The sequence below is a fragment of the Rattus norvegicus genome, chromosome X (assembly GCF_036323735.1).
Source record: "Rattus norvegicus strain BN/NHsdMcwi chromosome X, GRCr8, whole genome shotgun sequence".
Lineage (NCBI taxonomy): Eukaryota > Metazoa > Chordata > Mammalia > Rodentia > Muridae > Rattus > Rattus norvegicus.
The window spans coordinates 80,342,268-80,356,062 of record NC_086039.1 but is presented as its reverse complement, the minus strand read 5'-3'; positions in this window follow the sequence as shown (position 1 = coordinate 80,356,062).

Sequence of the window (13,795 nt, the reverse complement as noted above, 5' to 3'; positions counted from 1 at the left end):
CAGGATGATATTTTCAAGTTCCATCCATTTGTCTGCCAATTTATTTTTTTAATAGCTGAGTAGTACTCCATTGTGGAAATGTGCCACATCTTCTGTATCCATTCCTCTGTTGAGAAATGTCCCACGCTATCGTCTCGCCAGCAAGAACGCATGCGTTGACACACAAATCCTTCTGCAGCAAAACGTTTATTGTATCTTAAAGAGGGGGACGCAGGGCCCCAGCATGGCGCGACTCATATACACCCTAGCGGGCGCATCCACACCTGATTGGTCGCTTACCCATGATCTCATTGGCACTCCCCGGAGTGGGCAAAGACCTGGCATGAAGACACTCTTGCACATGCGCACACAGTTAACTTCCTGAAAGGAAGTCGGGCTGGCGCGGCGGAAGCCAGCGCCATCTTGTAATGGCAAATGCTATCCCGGCTTTCCACGTGGGGCGCAGTGGAAGCCAGCACCATCTTGTGGTGGCGAATGTTATTGCGGCTCTCCACAGAGAGACATCTTGGTTGTTTCTAGTTTCTGGCTATTATAAATAGGGCTGCTATGAACATAATGGAGTATGTGTCCTTGTTATATGTTGGAGCATCATTTGGGTATATGCCCAAGAGTGGTATAGCTGGGTGCTCAGGTAGTACTATGTGAAAATTTCTGAGAAACCTCTAGACTGATTTCCACAGTGGTTGTAACATCTTACAATCCCACCAACGATGAAGGAATGCTTCCTCCACATCCTCAGCGGCATCTGTTGTCACCTGGGTTTTTGATCTTAGCTATTCTGACTGGTGTGAGGTGGAATCTCAGAGTTGTTTTGATTTGCATTTCTCTGATGATTAAGGATATTGAACATTTCTCTAGGCACTTCTCACCCATTCGATATTCCTTAGCTGAGAATTCTTTGTTTAGCTCTGTATCCCATTTTTAAATAGAGTTATTTGATTCTCTGGAGTCTATATTCTTGAGTTCTTTGTATATTTTGGATATTAGCCCTCTATCTGATGTAGATATAGATGGTAAAGACATTTTCCCAATCTGTTGCTTGCCTTTTTTTCTTTCTGACAGTGTCCTTTGACTTACTGAAGCTTTTTAATTTTATGAGGTCTCTTTTTTCAACTCTTGGCCTTAGAACATAAGCCATTGGTGTTCTGTTCAGGAATTTTTCTTTTATGTAAATGTGTTTGAGGTTCTTCCCCACTTTTTCTTCTGTTAGCTTGAGTGTATCTGGTTTTTATGGAGGTCCTTGATCCACTTGGACTTAAGCTTTGTACAGGGTAATAAGAATAGATTGATTTGCATTTTCTACATGTTGACCTCCAGTTGAACCAGAACCATTTATTGAAAATGCTATCTGTTTTCCACTGGATGGTTTTAGTTTCATTGTCAAAGATCAAGTGACCATAGGCATGTCGGTTAATTTCTGGGTCTTTGGTTCTATTCCACTGATCTACCTGCCTGTCTCTGTATCAATACCATGCAGGTTTTGATCACTCTTGCTCTGTAGTATATCTTGAGGTCAGGGAAGGTGATTCCCCCGACAATTTCTTTCATTGTTGAGAATATTATTTGATTTCTTGGGTTTTTTGTTATTCCAGATAAATTTGAGAATTGCTCTTTTTTTTTTATTAACTTGAGTATTTCTTATATACATTTCGAGTGTTATTCCCTTTCCCGGTTTCCGGGCAAACATCCCCCTCCCCCCTCCCCTTCCTTATGGGTGTTCCCCTCCCAACCCTCCCCCCATTGCTGCCCTCCCCCCCATAGTCTAGTTCACTGGAGGTTCAGTCTTAGCAGGACCCAGGGCTTCCCCTTCCACTGGTGCTCTTACTAGGATATTCATTGCTACCTATGGGGTCAGAGTCCAGGGTCAGTCCATGTATAGTCTTTAGGTAGTGGCTTAGTCCCTGGAAGCTCTGGTTGCTTGACATTGTTGTACATATGGGGTCTCAAGCCCCTTCAAGCTCTTCCAGTTCTTTCTCTGATTCCTTCAATGGGGGTCCTATTCTCAGTTCAGTGATTTGCTGCTGGCATTCGCCTCTGTGTTTGCTGTATTCTGGCTGTGTCTCTCAGGAGCAATCTACATCCGGCTCCCGTCTGCCTGCACTTCTTTGCTTCATCCATCTTGTCTAATTGGATGGCTGTATATGTATGGGTCACATGTGGGGCAGGCTCTGAATGGGTGTTCCTTCAGTCTCTGTTTTAATCTTTGCCTCTCCCTTCCCTGCCAAGGGTATTCTTTTTCCTCATTTAAAGAAGGAGTGAAGAATTCACATTTTGATCATCCGTCTTGAGTTTCGTTTGTTCTAGGGATCTGGAGTAATTCAAGCATTTGGGCTAATAGCCACTTATCAATGAGTGCATACCATGTATGTCTTTCTGTGATTGGGTTAGCTCACTCAGGGTGATATTTTCCAGTTCCAACCATTTGCCTACGAATTTCATAAACTCGTTGTTTTTGATAGCTGAGTAATATTCCATTGTGTAGATGTACCACATTTTCTGTATCCATTCGTCTCTTGAAGGGCATCTGGGTTCTTTCCAGTTTCTGGCTATTATAAATAAGGCTGCAATGAACATAGTGGAGCACGTGTCTTTTTTATATGTTGGGGCATCTTTTGGGTATATGCCCAAGAGAGGTATAGCTGGATCCTCAGGCAGTTCAATGTCCAATTTTCTGAGGAACCTCCAGACTGATTTCCAGAATGGTTGTATGAGTCTGCAATCCCACCAACAATGGAGGAGTGTTCCTCTTTCTCCACATCCTCGCGAGCATCTGCTGTCACCTGAGTTTTTGATCTTAGCCATTCTCACTGGTGTGAGGTGAAATCTCAGGGTTGTTTTGATTTGCATTTCCCTTATGACTAAAGATGTTGAACATTTCTTTAGGTGTTTCTCAGCCATTCGGCATTCCACACCTGTGAATTCTTTGTTTAGCTCTGAACCCCATTTTTTAATAGGGTTATTTGTTTCCCTGCGGTCTAACTTCTTGAGTTCTTTGTATATTTTGGATATAAGGACTCTATCTGTTGAAGGATTGGTAAAGATCTTTTCCCAATCTGTTGGTTGCCATTTGTCCTAACCACAGTGTCCTTTGCCTTACAGAAGCTTTGCAGTTTTATGAGATCCCATTTGTCGATTCTTGATCTTAGAGCATAAGCCATTGGTGTTTTGTTCAGGAAATTTTTTCCAGTGCCCATGTGTTCCAGATGCTTCCCTAGTTTTTCTTCTATTAGTTTGAGTGTGTCTGGTTTGATGTGGAGGTCCTTGATCCACTTGGACTTAAGCTTTGTACAGGGTGATGAGCATGGATCGATCTGCATTCTTCTACATGTTGACCTCCAGTTGAACCAGCACCATTTGCTGAAAAAGCTATCTTTTTTCCATTGAATGGTTTTGGCTCCTTTGTCAAAAATCAAGTGACCATAGGTGTGTGGGTTCATTTTGGGGTCTTCAATTCTATTCCGTTGGTCTATCTGTCTGTCTCTATACCAATACCATGCAGTTTTTATCACTACTGCTCTGTAATACTGCTTGAGTTCAGGGATAGTGATTCCCCCTGAAGTCCTTTTATTGTTGAGGATAGCTTTAGCTATCCTGGGTTTTTTGTTATTCCAGATGAATTTGCAAATTGTTCTGTCTAACTCTTTGAAGAATTGGATTGGTATTTTGATGGGGATTGCATTGAATCTGTAGATTGCTTTTGGTAAAATGGCCATTTTTACTATATTAATCCTGCCAATCCATGAGCATGGGAGATCTTTCCATCTTCTGAGGTCTTCTTCAATTTCTTTCCTCAGCGTCTTGAAGTTCTTATTGTATAGATCTTTTACTTGCTTGGTTAAAGTCACACCTAGGTACTTTATATTATTTGGGTCTATTATGAAGGGTGTCGTTTCCCTAATTTTGTTCTCGGCTTGTTTCTCTTTTGTATAGAGGAAGGCAACTGATTTATTTGAGTTAATTTTATACCCAGCCACTTTGCTGAAGTTGTTTATCAGCTTTAGTAGTTCTTTGGTGGAACTTTTGGGATCACGTAAATATACTATCATATCATCTGCAAATAGTGATATTTTGACCTCTTCTTTTCCGATCTGTATCCCCTTGATCTCCTTTTGTTGTCTGATTGCTCTGGCTAGAACTTCAAGAACTATATTGAATAAGTAGGGAGAGAGTGGGCAGCCTTGTCTAGTCCCTGATTGTAGTGGGATTGCTTCAAGTTTCTCTCCATTTAGTTTAATGTTAGCAACTGGTTTGCTGTATATGGCTTTTACTATGTTTAGGTATGGGCCTTGAATTCCTATTCTTTCCAGGACTTTTATCATGAAGGGGTGTTGAATTTTGTCAAATGCTTTCTCAGCATCTAATGAAATGATCATGTGGTTCTGTTCTTTCAGTTTGTTTATATAATGGATCACGTTGATGATTTTCCGTATGTTAAACCATCCCTGCATGCCTGGCATGAAGCCTACTTGATCATGGTGGATGATTGTTTTGATGTGCTCTTGAATTCGGCTTGCCAGAATTTTGTTGAGTATTTTTGCATCGATATTCATAAGGGAAATTGGTCTGAAGTTCTCTTTCTTTGTTGTGTCTTTGTGTGGTTTAGGTATAAGAGTAATTGTGGCTTCATAGAAGGTATTCGGTAGTGCTCCATCTGTTTCAGTTTTGTGGAATAGTTTGGATAATATTGGTATGACGTCTTCTATGAAGGTTTGATAGAATTCTGCACTAAACCCGTCTGGACCTGGGTTCTTTTTGGTTGGGAGACCTTTAATGACTGCTTCTATTTCCTTAGGAGTTATGGGGTTGTTTAACTGGTTTATCTGTTCCTGATTTAACTTCGATACCTGGTATCTGTCTAGGAAACTGTCCACTTCCTGAAGATTTTCAAGTTTTGTTGAATATAGGTTTTTATAGTACGATCTGATGATTTTTTGAATTTCCTCTGAATCTGTAGTTATGTCTCCCTTTTCATTTCTGATTTTGTTAATTTGGACGCACTCTCTGTGTCCTCTCGTTAGTCTGGCTAAGGGTTTATCTATCTTGTTGATTTTCTCAAAGAACCAACTTTTGGTTCTGTTGATTCTTTCTATGGTCCTTTTTGTTTCTACTTGGTTGATTTCAGCTCTGAGTTTGATTATTTCCTGACTTCTACTCCTCCTGGGTGTATTTGCTTCTTTTTGTTCTAGAGCTTTTAGGTGTGCTGTCAAGCTGCTGACATATGCTCTTTCCTGTTTCTTTCTGCAGGCACTCAGCGCTATGAGTTTTCCTCTTAGCACAGCTTTCATTGTGTCCCATAAGTTTGGGTATGTTTTACCTTCATTTTCATTAAATTCTAAAAAGTTTTTAATTTTTCTTTATTTCTTCCTTGACCAGGTTATCATTGAGTAGAGCATTGTTCAATTTCCACGTATATGTGGGCATTCTTCCCTTATTGTTATTGAAGACCAGTTTTAGGCCATGTTGGTCCGATAGCACCCATGGGATTATTTCTATCTTTCTGTACCTGTTGAGGCCCGTTTTTTGACCAATTATATGGTCAATTTTGGAGAAAGTACCATGAAGAGCTGAGAAGAAGGTATATCCTTTTGCTTTAGGATAGAATGTTCTATAAATATCTGTTAAGTCCATTTGGCTCATGACTTCTCTTAGTCTGTCTACATCTCTGCTTAATTTCTGTTTCCATGATCTGTCCATTGATGAGAGTGGGGTGTTGAAATCTCCCACTATTATTGTGTGAGGTGCAATGTGTGTTTTGAGCTTTAGTAAGGTTTCTTTTACATATGTAGGTGCCCTTGTATTTGGGGCATAGATATTTAGGATTGAGAGTTCATCTTGATGGATTTTTCCTTTGATGAATATGAAGTGTCCTTCCTTATCTTTTTTGATGACTTTTAGTTGAAAATTGATTTTATATGATATTAGAATTGCTACTCCAGCTTGCTTCTTCTGACCATTTGCTTGGAAAATTGTTTTCCAGCCTTTCACTCTGAGGTACTATCTGTCTTTGTCTCTGAGGTGTGTTTCTTGTAGGCAGCAGAATGCAGGGTCCTCGTTGCGTATCCAGTTTGCTAATCTATGTCTTTTTATTGGGGAGTTGAGGCCATTGATGTTGAGAGATATTAAGGAATTCTGATTATTTCTTCCTGTTATATTCATATTTGGATGTGAGGTTATGTTTGTGTGCTTTTCTTTTCTTTGTTTTGTTGCCAAGATGATTAGTTTCTTGCTTCTTCTAGGTTATAGCTTGCCTCCTTATGTTGGTGTTTACCATTTATTATCTTTTGTAGTGCTGGATTTGTAGAAAGATATTGTGTAAATTTGGTTTTGTCATGGAATATCTTGGTTTCTCCATCTATGTTAATTGAGAGTTTTGCAGGATACAGTAACCTGGGCTGGCATTTGTGTTCTCTTAGGGTCTGTATGACATCAGTCCAGGATCTTCTGGCCTTCATAGTTTCTGGCGAGAAGTCTGGTGTGATTCTGATAGGTCTGCCTTTATATGTTACTTGACCTTTTTCCCTTACTGCTTTTAATATTCTTTCTTTATTTTGTGCGTTTGGTGTTTTGACTATTATGTGACGGGAGGTGTTTCTTTTCTGGTCCAATCTATTTGGAGTTCTGTAGGCTTCTTGTATGTCTATGGGTATCTCTTTTTTTAGGTTAGTGAAGTTTTCTTCTATGATTTTGTTGAAGATATTTACTGGTCCTTTGAGCAGGGAGTCTTCACTCTCTTCTATACCCATTATCCTTAGGTTTGATCTTCTCATTGAGTCCTGGATTTCCTGTATGTTTTGGACCAGTAGCTTTTCCAGCTTTACATTATCTTTGACAGTTGAGTCAATGATTTCTATGGAATCTTCTGCTCCTGAGATTCTCTCTTCCATCTCTTGTATTCTGTTGGTGAAGCTTGTATCTACAGCTCCTTGTCTCTTCTTTTGGTTTTCTATATCCAGGGTTGTTTCCATGTGTTCTTTCTTGATTGCTTCTATTTCCATTTTTAATTTCTTCAACTGTTTGATTGTGTTTTCCTGGAATTCTTTCAGGGATTTTTGCGATTCTTTCAGGGATTTTTGCGATTCCTCTCTGTAGGCTTCTACTTGTTTATTAATGTTTTCCTGTGTTTCCCTAAGGGAGTTCTTCACGTCTTTCTTGAAGTCCTCCAGCATCATGATCAAATATTATTTTGAAACTAGATCTTGCTTTTCTGGTGTGTTTGGATATTCCATGTTTGTTTTGGTGGGAGAATTGGACTCCGATGATGCCATGTAGTCTTGGTTTCTGTTGCTTGTGTTCCTGAGCTTGCCTCTCGCCATCAGATTATCTCTAGTGTTACTTTGTTCTGCTATTTCAGACAGTGGCTAGACTGTCCTATACGCCTGTGTGTCAGGAGTGCTGTAGACCTGTTTTCCTCTCTTTCAGTCAGTTATGGGGACAGAGTGTTCTGATTTCGGGTGTGTAGTTTTTCCTCTCTACAGGTCTTCAGCTGTTCCTGTGGGCCTGTGTCTTGAGTTCACCAGGCAGCTTTCTTGCAGCAGAAAAGTTGGTCTTACCTGTGGTCCCGAGGCTCAAGTTCGCTCTCGGGGTGCTGCCCACGGGCTCTTTGAGGCGGCAGCAACCAGGAAGACCTGTGCCGCCCCTTCCGGGAGCTTATGCAGCCTCAGCAATGCCCACCTGACCAGGCGGTGAGGTCTCTTTCCCACGGGGTCTGGAAGCAGAGAGCTGCTGCGGGCCGGGATCTGCGGGTGTGGGACTTCCGGTAAACACCGGACGTGCCCGGTCCTAGAGGAATTCTGCCTCTGTGTGTCCCGATTTCACCAGGCAGCCTTCTTGCAACAGACAAGTTGGTCTTACCTGTGGTCCAGAGGCTCAAGTTTGCTCGCGGGGTGCTGCCCCCAGGCTCTCTGCGGCGGCAGCAACTAGGAAGACCTGTTCCGCCCCTTCTGGGAGCTTCAGTGCACCAGGGTTCCAGATGGCCTTTGGTGTTTTCCTCTGGCGTCTGAGATGTATGTACAGAGAGCAGTCTCTTCTGGTTTCCCAGGCTTGTCTGCCTCTCTGAAGGTTTAACTCTCCCTCCCACGGGATTTGGGTGCAGAGAACTGTTTATCCGGTCTGTTTCCTTTAGGTTCCAGCGGTTTCTCAGGCAGGGGTCCTGCCGCTCCTGGGCCCTCCCCCACGGGAGCCCAGAGGCCTTATACAGTTTCCTCTTGGGCCAAGGATGTGGGCAGGGGTGAGCAGTGTTGGTGGTCTCTTCCGCTCTGCAGCCTCAGGAGTGCCCACCTGACCAGGCGGTCAGGTCTCTCTCCCAGGGTGTCTGGGAGCAGAGAGCTGCTGCGGGCCGGGAGAATTGCTCTTTCTATCTCTGTGAAACACTAAGTTGGAATTTTGATGGGAATTGCATTGAATCTGTTGATTGCTTTAGGTAAGATGGACAATTTGACTATGTTAATCATGCTGATCTATGAGCATGGTAGATCTTTCCATTTTCTGAGATCTTCGATTTCTTCAAAGACTTGAAGTTCTTGTTATACAGACCTGTCATTTGATTGGTTAGAGTCACACTGAGATATTTCATATTATTTGTGACTATTGTAAAGGGTGTCTTTTCCCTAATTTCTTTCTCATCCTGTTTATCCTTTGAATAGAGGAAAACTACTGATTTGTTTGAATTAATTTTATATCCAGCCACTTTGCTGAATTGTTTTTAATTTTTAGGACTTCTCTCCTGGATTGTTTTGAGTCACTTATTTATAATATCATATCATCTTCAAATACTGATATCTTGACTTTTTCCTTTCTAATTTGTATTCCTTTGATCTCCTTTTGTTGCCTAATTTCTCTGGGTAGAACTTCAAGTACTATATTTAGTAGAGAGTGGGACAGTGGGTAGCCTTGTCTTGTCCTTGAATTTGGTTGGATTGGTTAAAGTTTCCCTCCATTTAGTTTTCTCTTGCCTATTGGCTTGCTGTATATTGCTTTTACTATATCTAGGTATGGACCCTGAATTCCTATTCTTTCCACTATTTTTAGCATGAAGGTGTGTTGTATTTTGTCAAAGGCATTTTTAGCATCTAATAAAATGATTATGTGGTTTTTTCTCTGAGTTTGTTTCTATAGTGGATTATGTTGATGGATTTCCATATATTGAACCATCCCTGCATCCCTAGGATGAAGTCTACCTGATTATCATGAATGATCATTCTGATATGTTCTTTGATTCTGTTTGCAAGAATTTTTTGATATACATTTGCATCAATACTCTGAGGGAAATTAGTTTGAAGTTCTCTTGGATCTTTGTGTGACTTCGGTATTAGTGTAATTGTGACTTCATAGAATGTATTAGATAGTGTTCCTTCTGTTCCTATTTAATGAAATTCTTTGAGAAGTATTAGTATTAGGTCTTCTTTGAAGGTCTGATAGAATTCTGCACTAAAACTATGTGGTTCTGGCAATTTTTTTGGTTGGGAGAATTTTAATGGCTGCTTCTATTTCCTTCAGAGTTATGGGACTGTTTAAATGGTTTATCTGATTCTGATTTAACTTTGGTACTTGGTATCTGTCTAGAAAATCATCCATTTCATCTAGATTTTCCAGTTTTCTTGAGTATAGACTTTTGTAATAGGATGTGGCATTTTTTCGAATTTCTTCAGTTTCTGTTGTTATGTCTTCCTTTTCATTTCTGATATTGTTAGTTTGGATACTGTCTGTATGCCCTCTTTTTAGTCTAAGAGTTTATCTACCTTGTTGATTTTCTCAAATAACTAGCTTCTGGTTTTCTTGATTCTTTGTATAGTTCTTTTTGTTTCTACTTGTTTGATTTTAGCTCTAAGTTTGATTAATTCCTGCTATCAACTTCTCTTAGGTATGTTTGCTTATTTTTGTTCTAGAGCATTCAGATGTGCTATTAATCTGCTAGTGTATATTCTCTCCAATTTCTTTATGGAAGCACTCAGAGCTATGTGTATTCCTCTTAGCACAGCTTTCATTGTGTCCCATAAGTTTAGTATGGTGTCCCTTCACTTTCATTAAATTCTGAAATGTCTTTAATTTCTTCCTTGACAAAGTTATCATTGAGTAGGTAGTTGTTCGCCTACCTGTGTATGTGGTCTTTCTGTTGTTTTTGTTGTTATTGAAGATGAGTCTTAGTTTGTGGTGATCTGATAGGATGTATGAGATTTAATCTCATACTTTTTTTGTATCTGTTGAGGCCTGTTTTTGTGAGCAATTTTATGGTCAATTTTGGAATATGTACTGCCTGGTGTTGAGAAGAAGGTATTTTTTGAAAGATGAAATGTTCTTTAGATGTCTTTTAAGTCCATTTGGTTCATAACTTCTGTTGTTTTACTGTGTTTCCATTTATTTTCTGGTTCCATGATCTGTCCATTGTTGAAAGTGGCATGTTAACAATCTCCCACTATTATTGTATGAGGGTCAATATGTGCTTTGAGCATCAGTAATATTTGTTTTACATATGTGGGTGCCCTTGCATTTAGGGCATAGGTGTTCAGAAGTGAGCTTTTCTTGGTGGAGTTTTCCTTTGCTTAGTATTTAGTGTTCTTCCCCATCTTTTTGTTAACTTTTGGCTGAAAGTCTATTTATTGGATATTAGAATTGCCATTCCATCTTGTTTCTTGGGACCATTTGCCTTGAAAAAAATTCCAGCCATTTATTTGAGATGATGTATGTCTTTGGCACTGAGAGGTGTTTCCTCTATGCAGCAAAATGTTGGGTATCCAGCCTCCTAGTCTATGACTTTTTGTTGGGGAATTGAGTCCAATGATATTGAGAGATATTAAAGATCAATGATTGTTGCTTCCTGTTATTTTTTCTTGGAGGTAGAATTATGCTTGTGCTTTTCAATTCCTTTTGGTTGTTGTGAGAAGATTAGTTTCTTTTTCTTAGGTGTAGTTTCCCTCCATGTGTTAAGAGTTTTTCTTCTATTAGCCTCTGTAGGGCGGGATTGTTGGAAAGGTATTGTTTGAATTTTGTTTTTTCATGGTATATCTTGGCTTTTTTCCCCTAGGTATTTGAAAGTTTTGCTGAGTATAGTAGCCTGGGATGGCATTTGTGTTCTCTTAGGGTCTGTATGACATCAGCCTAAGATTTTCTGGATTTTATAGTCTCTGTAGAGAAGTCTGGTGTAATTCTGATGGGTCTCACTTTATGTTACTTGATCTTTTTCCCTTACTACTTTTCATATTCTTTTTTTGTTCTATGCATTTGATATTTTGATTATTATGTGACAGGAGTAATTTCTTTTCTGGTTCTATCTATTTGGTGTTCTGTAAGTTTCTTTTATGTTTATAGGTATTTCTTTTTTTAGGTTAGGGAAGTTTTCTTCTATAATTTTGTTAAAGATGTTAGCTGGCTCTTAGAGTTGGGAATCTTCACTCTCTTCTATACCTATTATTCTTAGGTTTGGTCTTTTCATTTTGTCCTGGATTTCTTGAATATTTTGAGTTAGTAGCTTTTTGTTTTTTGTAATTTCTTTGACTGTTGTGTCAATATCTTCCTTCTACTACCGGAATTTTCTCTTCTATCTCTTGCATTCTGTTGGTGATGCTTGCATTTGTGACTCCTAATCTCTTTCCTAGGTTTTCGATCTCCAGTGTTGTCTCCCTTTATGATTTCTTGTTTCTATTTTCATTTTTAGAACCTGGATGGTTTTGTTCAATTCCTTTACCTTTTTTGGGTTTTCCAGTATTTAAGAGATTTTTTTTTCTTCTTTAAGGCCCTTCTACTTGTTTACCTGTGTTGTCCTGTATTTCTTTATGGGAGTTATTTATGTCCTTCTTAAAGTCCTCTATCATAATTATGAGATAGGATTTTAGGTCTGAATCTTACTTTTCAGGTTTGTTAGTGTTTCCAGGTCTTAGTGTGGTAGAAGAACTAGGTTCTGATCTTGTCAAGTAGTATTGGTTTCTGTTGCTTATGTTCTTACACTTGCCTTTTTCCATTTGGTTATCTCTAGTGTTAGCTTCCCTTGCTGTCTCTGACTGGAGACTGTCCCTCCTGTGATCCTGGTTGTGTCAGAACTCCTAGGTATTCAGCTAGGTGATTCTGGGATCCTGTGATCCTGCAATCCTGGGTTGTTAGAGCTCCTGGGAGTCAAACTTTCTCAGGGTGTTGCAGGAGCCAGAGCCCTGGGTCTGCACTGGAGACAGGTGCAAGCTGAAGGGACTTGTGCCTCTGGCTGGGCCAAAGTCCCTGAGTCCCTGGATCCTGGGGGTCCCAGTTACTCTGGGAGGAGGGGCAGGTGTTGTGAACTTACCTGTGATCCTGGGCATATTAGAGCACCTGGGTGTTGAACTTCCTTTTTTTTGTTTTTTGTTTTTTGTTTTTTTGTTTTTTCTTGAGTGGGTGCAGAGCCACTGCCCCATGTCTGTTCTAGGTACAGGTTCAAACAGAAAGGAACCCATGCTCTGGCTGGGCAAGGATTCCTGCAACCCTGGATCCCAGGGTGTCCCAGTTACTCCTGGTGGTGGGGTAGAGGTTGTGGCCTCACCTGTAATCCTGGGTGTTTCAGAGCACCTGGGAGTCAGGCTCCCTCTGCATGTTGTAGAAGTGGGTGCTACTCATAAAGGCATTTTTTTTCTGTAAGTATATTATGTACCTTGACCATATTCGCTCCCAAACTGTCTCTGTGTCCCCTCTTTCACATTATGATAGCATCCTTTCCTCCTTAAAATAATCTCATTTTAGGTCATAAATACAAAAATGGTTTTATGTATCTATATGAAATCTATAATACATAAATTAGAGAGTATGTGTAATACTTGTCTTTTTTTGATTCTGAGCTATTTCACATATGTGGTGATCTTTCATTGTATGTATTTTTCTACAAATGTTATAATTTATTTCTTCTTCATCACTGAATAAAATCCTATTCTTTCTAGATATCACAGTCCACTATGGCAGGTAGAGTAGAGTAGATCAATGAGGTTCATATTACAGTGGCTAGAAAGGATATAAAAAGAAAATGCAGGCTAGGTCCAGGGAAATTATAGCTATAAGAATCGATTTCAACTTCTATTCTTCCTCTAGCTAAAACTCAAATTTTAAAAGATTCTAGACGTTACCTAAATGGTGCCACCAACTAGGAAGAGTCAAACACAAGTCAATGGAAAAGTTAACTGTGAAAAAAAATTAACTTGAGACATTTTTGTTATTTCAATAAGCTATGTACGCACACTTGTATTATTAAGTTCTTTGTATTTGTTACATTTCTCATTGCCAATATATATCTTAGAAGAAGCAGTTTGTGAAGAAAGAGTTAATCTTAGTCTCTAGTTCTAGAGCATCATTTCGTATGACATGGAAGGCATGACAGCAGGAGTGGGAGGCATGAGAGAGGTTCAAAGACTCAGCTTCTATGCATTGTCCTGGTGGTATGCATTATGGATCTACTAGGTGTAGGGAGCCGTATGGATTTGGACCTGGCTTCTTTTTGACTGCATGGCTCAAAGTGGCTAGATGACTCTGGGCTGTTTGGCCACAGATATTCACCCCTAAGATGACTGCCATAAAGTCTTGAGATTGTTGGACAAAAGCCTCTCCCATGAATTTATGGCACAGGAAGATAACATTCAACGGATGCCTCAGCTCGAGCAGATACCAGTTATCTCCTGAGTCAACACCCGGTGTCTCCACCGCCTGACCTCATCATCTACCGCCTGACCTCTTTGCCTCCTGCTATCACTGCCTGTACCCTCATCCCTCCATCCTTCATGTTTCACAAAGGACACTCCCCCTACCTGAAAGCCTTAAAAGCTGTAACGTTCATCCCAATAAATGAGAC